Genomic DNA, 6,000 nt, shown 5'->3' with positions numbered 1-6,000 from the left:
CCCAGGCTTTACTTGCTCTGTGTGAACTTATCTGTAGGCGATAAAGGCTGATTCTCACGGCCTGGATGTGGGAGCCAAGGCAGCTGAAGAGACTGGTGTGGCTACACTGACCCCAACCTCCTCTCTCCTCTGGGTGGAAATGGCACCACAGGTCTCTCAGTGGCTCTGTTTGCTATTTCACGGGGACTCCTCCTTTCAGGTGCCTCCACTTCTTTGTGGCTCTTCTTTTTCAGCCATCACGCCACTCTGCCCTTCAATGGTGTTAACCCAGGTCATATGGATGGAGAGGGATGTGGATAGTCTTTAGAATCTTTGGACACCTTGGCTTCAATGGGTTGAGTAGTGGTCCAAGGTGAACCCAGAAAAACTGCACTCTTGTCATAAATTGCAGGACCACCTGCAGCGCGTGTGCTTTCTGTGTCCTGAAGAAGATATCCCATGACTGTATCAAGCAGATAACTAATGATCCCAGCTGGTGCATGCTAAGTCGCTTCAGTCACATCTGACTGCAACCCTGTGGACTATAGCCTGTCAGGCTCCTCTGTCCATGGGATTCTCAAGGCAAGAATAGTGGAGTGGGTTGCCATGTCTTCCTCCAGGGAATCTTCTCAACCTAGGGACTGAACCCAGGTCTCTTATGTCTCCTGCATTGGCAGACAGGTTCTTTACCACTAACACCACCTGGGAAGCCCACTGTCTCTTATGTCTCCTGCATTGGCAGGTGGGTTCTTTACTGCTAATGCCACCTGGGAAGCCCACAGAGGACACCTCAACCCTGATTGGCCAGGTGTTGGCATTGAGTACAAGATCCTGCACGATGTCAGAAACAATGGCTGTACGGAAGGCCAATAATGAGTTTAGGAGGGCTCAGAACATCCCTGATTGTGCTCAAAGGCTAGCGTTCCCTCTTCCACTCTCTGTCCCCAGGCTACACTCACACACTTGTCAGGATGGCGCCAAGTCCATCGCACTTTGTCAGTGTTCTAGTCAGTCACTAGCATCAGATAGTTGGGAGGGGAGTCAGGGAGTGGGAGAGGTTTGATTCAGTTCAGTTTAGTCGCTTAGTCGTGTCCAACTCTTTGTGACCCCGTGGAGTGCAGCACGCCAGGCTTGATTAGTGATAAGTTATAGGGATACTCCTGTTCCTTCCCATCCAGGGGGTCTTCTTTCTCTGCTTTGTTAGTTTCCCTTCTTTCTACCCACTCAATCCCTAACCCTTTCCTCATTCTCTCTTCATTTTCCTGCAGGACATTTCCATCATTGATGGCTGTTTGACTCCTATGCTTTGCATTGATGTCAAATCAGGCTACGTGCAGTCTCAGTGAGGCGTTAAATCCTTGTGCAAGGTCACCAGCCAGTGGGAGAGTTTGAGTTTGAAGTTTGTGTCAAAACAGATGAATATCACAGCTATAGTAGATCTTTAAGTAGCACGTATCATTTATTAGACCTTAGCATGTCCATCTCAGTCTCCAAGCATGGCAACATTCCCATCCTCCACCCAGTTCTCACTCAGTTCTGCATCTACCACTCAGCGGATACTTTTCTAACATTCTGACATCTTAAAAAGCCACTTTTAAGAGAGAAGTTCTCCTGCTTCTGAACCCCTTCAGAGCTTGGCTGCCTGGAGGGCAGGAGGTGGGATGACCCAACTCATGGGTCCACCTTCAGGTCCCTAGCTTTGAATCCAGTCCCCTTCTCATGGCTGGAGAGTGATGTGAGTGTTAACTTGAAGATACGTGGAGATTTCTTCCCTGAGTGTGTATATGCTATGTTCCCCTTCCTCTCCAGTTGTGCTGAGGTCTTTTAGGGCTCTCCTTTCCCTTTATTTCTATTTTTTTTAACTGCTTGTTTTTTAAATTAGTTATTTATCTTTGGCTCTTCATTGCTGTGTGCAGTCTTTATCTAGTTGTGGTGCATGGGTTTCTCATTGCCGTGGCTTCTCTTGTTGCAGAACACAGGCTCTAGGGCACATGGGCTTCAGTAGTTATGGTGCACGGCCTTAGTTGCCCCAATGCAGGTGGGATCCTAGTTTCTGGACCAGGGATTGAACCCATGTCGCCTGCATTGGTACGTGGATTCTTAACTGCTGGGCCACCTCAGAAGTCTCTCTCCCTTCCCTTTAGCTACCTCCTGTCTGCAGGAGAAAGAGCAGAGGACTCCTGTTTCAACAGCCCCACTAGACCCTGGGTCTTCAGTGCCCAGCAGTCAGAGAGAGGTGTGTACACACATTTGTGCCCTTGTACCACCCACTCAGGGCTTTCTACGACCCCTCTAGGGTAGAGGTAGGAAAGAAAAGTAGCTATGGTAAAGCTATGGTACAGCTAAAGCTGGGAAAGTGGTAAGCTATGAACACTTTCTGCATGGAGCAGGGAGGTGAACTATTGCCCACAGCAGCCTTGCTGAGAGCTCCAATCCCTGCCTTCACTGTCACCACCACTTAGAGCCAGGGTTCTGTGTTTTCTTCTGGCTCAGAGCAGGTCACATGGGGAGAGGAGAGGAGATGTGGTATGATCAGCAGTGTGTTTTAAGTTGCTTCAGTCATGTCTGACTCTTTTCGACCCTATGGACCATATCCTGCCAGGCTTCACTGTCCATGAGATTTTCCAGGCAAGAATACCAGAGTGGGTTGCCATTTCCTTCTTCAGGGGATCTTCCTGACTGAGGGATCGAACCCATACCTCTTATGTCTCCTGCATTGGCAGGTGGGTTCTTTAGCATCACCTGATCAGCTGTACGTTTTCCTTAAGGCTGAGAGTAGAGTAGAGTGCCCGGCACTGCAGTTTTCATTGGGAAGGGTGTGTTGTCTTTGGTGCAGAGGGAAGCTATGCCCCACCACAGATTCATGGTCACAGGTTATTTTTTTTTTCCCCCTCACACTTTTGAACTCAGGGCCTTACTACTCCCAAATTTTGAGTTCCACTTTGGGGATGTGTAAAGTTCATTTTCTCTAACTATCTCCTAGATGCTCAGTGGGGAATCTTTGCCCCATGAGGCAGGTATAACCTGATCCACTGCATGCCACGACTCCATAATGTTCAGGGTGCTGAGGGGGCAAAGGAAAGGGCTGACTGGTCTGTAAAATATGCTGTGGTCTTTGTTATAGTTTCTCACTTTTGCAAGCATTGAATGATTGTTTAGTGGTTACTTGTTTTTCTAACAGCAGTATGATGGAAAAATTAATGAAGTTTTAAAGTGGGCTATCTTCACAAATACAAATGAAGGAAACCAGGATGGTGATGTGTCAGCAACACCATTGTCAACTTCCCTGCCTAACAGTTGTCTCATTTTATAAGCCAAAGCCAGCTCTCCAATAAAGGCTGGAGGGATCCCTTCCTTTCCCTAAATCTGAGCCCATAGGATACTCTATTTCACCCTGAACATAGCAGAGACAGGTGACACCATTCTCCTTTAAGAAAAAACAAGTATATATGGGGAAGAATAAGTATCCTTTCCAGAGGAAAGGTCTCAAGAGAGACCATCCTTTTCCAAAGGATGTGATATAAGAGCTAACCGATATTCTCTAAATGTAATAAAAACAGGGAAAATTTCCTCCCAGGAGGTTATTGAAGAGCACTTTCTGCCTGATTAGAAGTGTCACCCCCTCCCCCCATATGCAAAGCCTAGGGCAGAGTTAAGGACATCCAGGGACCTGGCCCAGGCGGGTGGGATCTGGCCGGGGACATAGACTTGATGGGGAGCATTCAAATGCAGATCAGTTAGAGGGGGTGAAGCATGGCACTTTGCAGATGGTTTCACAGTATTGTTTGAGTTTTATTCCCTTTCTTGTAGCTCAGAAAGGTGTGGAGAGGCATGAGGCTCAAGAAGGGAGAGGATGGAGAAGGAAATGACAACCTACTGCTGTATCCTTGCCTGGGAAATCCCATGGACAAGGGAGCCTGCTGGGCTACAGACCAGGGGTCACAAAAGAGTCGGACACGAATTAGCGACTAAACGAGAACAACAACGTAGCCATTTCTAGAATTTTTTGAATGTAGAACTACATATTGAGAGGTTGGAGAGCAGGTATTCTTATCATCAGCAAAATCCCCATTGACTTTGCCTGCCTGAAATTAGATGTTCTGTCTTCCACTTGAACAGTCACCTGTGCTTGAATTCTGGTGTTGTATAAATGAACTTGGCCTCAGGGCAGACATATGTGTGCTGGAATTCTCCATACCCACACACACCACACATGCCATTGCAAACGGAAAGGAAGTGGAGAAAATACACAGTGAGCCACACTGGTCACACTTGACTAATTGAAGATCCGTTCAAAAATGTGTCCTTTTTCAGCAGCTAAAGCATATTTTGGGAAGAGCTTATTGTATATTTTATTTATATAACACTGGTTTGCAAATAAATGTCAAGCTATACATTTTAAAAAAAGAAGAAGAAAGGGGATTGCTCTGGGGCCACAGCTGGTAAGAGGCAGAGTCAGCTTTGAGCACAAGACAGGTTGGGAACCGTTATTTTCTTCTCTATTTTACAGATGACAGGCGGTAACTGAGGCCAGGTGGTTTGTAAGAGTCCCTTCTTTCCAGTGGATCCCACCCCTTTGCAAGTGGTTGGTGCTAAACCTGTATGAAGTCCTACTGAAAGTGTCTACCTTAGATTAGGACTTGAACCCACATGGCTGGGACTCAAACCCAGCCAAAACCCAGTTTGGGACTCTAAGCCACATGAACGGGACTCGAACCCAGCCAAAACCCATGGTATCTGGTTTCAGGACCTAATGAAGCTCAGGTTCTTGATGTCTCATCACAGAAAGAATCCAGTAAGAGACGAAGTGATAGATAAGAAGTGGATTTATTTAGAGAGGAAACACACCCCATAGACAGAGTGTGGGCCATCACAGAGGGAGAGTCTAGAGGCCTCAAAATGTGGTGTGGTTAGCTTTTATGGGCTGAGTAATTTCATAGGCTAATGAGTGGGAGAATTATTCCAACTATTTTGGGAAAGGGGTGGAGATTTCTAGGAGTTGGGCCACTGCCCAGCTTTTGGTCTTTTGATGGTGCCTTGGAGCTGTCATGGCGCCTGTGGGTGTGTCATTTTCCTTGCTGATTGAGGATCGAGGTCTAGTCAAAGTTGACTTGTCTGCCATCTTGAACCTATTTAATTCTAATGGGTTTATGTGGTATCCTTGGGCTATGTCATTCTTTCAAGAGCTGTGCTCTGTCCCCTTCTCTCCTGTTTCACTATCAAGGCCTTGACTCAGCCCTGAATATTTATATGCTACTTGAACCTTGAGACTCAAGGGAACCTGAGATCTTACTGCGCTTGCACTGGAGATAGATTAGCTAGTTACCCAGGCAGATAATGTAGGAGTATGAGAGGAACATTAGGCGTGAGGCACAGGGTGAGCAGGGGAGGGGCTCCCTGTGAACCCAGGTTCTAGAAGGGGTGATTTGGGGGTGTTAGGTAGTTAGAATAGGAAAAAGGAGTCCAATTTGGCAGTGGCTAAAAGACAAAGAAGGGAAAAGCCCGAGAAAATAGAACAAAGGAAGGTCCAAGGACCGGAGTGAGAACCTCAGATAAAACAAATAGCCCTCATGGCTAGCTCAATTTACATAAGGCAGGCTCAGGGGGAGGAGAAAAAACAAATAAAAAGAGGAGCCAAAATTGAGGTGGGGAAGGGGGCTTCTCTTCTCTTCTTGTTCTTTGGGTAGACCTACCCTCATGCCTCAAGGATGTATTTTCCTTTGCTTTCTAAATAAAACTGAGCTATAACAGAGCTATAACACTGGTGTGTGCATTGCTTCAAAGTTTTGTTGCAGTGAGACAGAACAGAGGAAATTACAAACTCTCCCAACAGGGGCACTTGAGTTTTCCTAATAGCCCACTACCACCTTGGGGGAAGGGATTGTTACATTTATTCAATGCTGTGGGCATGCAATCACACAATCTAGCTCTCCTTGGTACATTTAGTGTGTCCAAAAAATTGTGTGTATATAAATCTTGTGCTGTTCCTTGTGACCCAAACAAAGTTCAACTTTTAATAAA

The sequence above is a fragment of the Giraffa tippelskirchi genome, chromosome 1, assembly GCF_054371585.1.
Source record: "Giraffa tippelskirchi isolate mGirTip1 chromosome 1, T2T-mGirTip1v1.2.pri, whole genome shotgun sequence".
Classification (NCBI taxonomy): Eukaryota; Metazoa; Chordata; class Mammalia; order Artiodactyla; family Giraffidae; genus Giraffa; species Giraffa tippelskirchi.
The sequence above is the reverse complement of the archived record's forward strand: the minus strand, read 5'-3'. Positions refer to the sequence as shown.